We start from the raw sequence: 833 nt of genomic DNA, 5'->3' as shown, positions 1-833 counted from the left end.
TCTTGTCTTGTCTTGTTTTGTCTTGTCTTGTCTTGTCTTGTCTTGTCTTGTCTTGTCATGTTTTGTCATGTAATGTCATGTTGTGTGTTGTGTTGTTTTGTCTTGTCGTGTCTTCTCCTTGTCTTGTCTTGTCATGTCGTGTGTTGTGTTGTTTTGTCTTGTCATGTCTTATATTGTCTTGTCTTGTCTTGTGATGTCATGTCGTGTTGTTTTGTCTTGTATTGTCTTGTCTTGTCTTGTTTTGTCTTGTCTTGTCTTGTCTTGTCTTGTCTTTTCTTGTCATGTCATGTCATGTCATACGTCTTGTCTTGTCTTGTCTTGTCTTGTCTTGTCTTGTCTTGTCTTGTCTTGTCTTGTCTTGTCTTGTCTTATTTTGTCTTGTCTTGTCTTGTCTTGTCATGTTTTGTCATGTAATGTCATGTCGTGTGTTGTGTTGTTTTGTCTTGTCGTGTCTTCTCCTTGTCTTGTCTTGTCATGTCGTGTGTTGTGTTGTTTTGTCTTGTCTTGTCTTATATTGTCTTGTCTTGTCTTGTGATGTCATGTCGTGTGTTGTGTTGTTTTGTCTTGTATTGTCTTGTCTTGTCTTGTCTTATTTTGTCTTGTCATGTCTTATCTTGTCTTGTCTTGTCTTGTCTTGTCTTGTAATGTCATGTCATGTCATGTCATGTGTTGTGTTGTTTTGTCTTGTCATGTATTGTCTTGTCTTGTCTTGTCCTGTCATGTCATGTCATGTCATGTGTTGTGTTGTTTTGTCTTGTCTTGTCTTGTCTTGTCTTGTCTTGTCTTGTCTTGTCTTGTCTTGTCTTGTCTTGTCTTGTCTTGTCTTGTCTTGT

The sequence above is a fragment of the Zeugodacus cucurbitae genome, chromosome X, assembly GCF_028554725.1.
Source record: "Zeugodacus cucurbitae isolate PBARC_wt_2022May chromosome X, idZeuCucr1.2, whole genome shotgun sequence".
Taxonomy (NCBI): Eukaryota; Metazoa; Arthropoda; class Insecta; order Diptera; family Tephritidae; genus Zeugodacus; species Zeugodacus cucurbitae.
Note: the sequence above shows the minus strand (reverse complement) of the source record.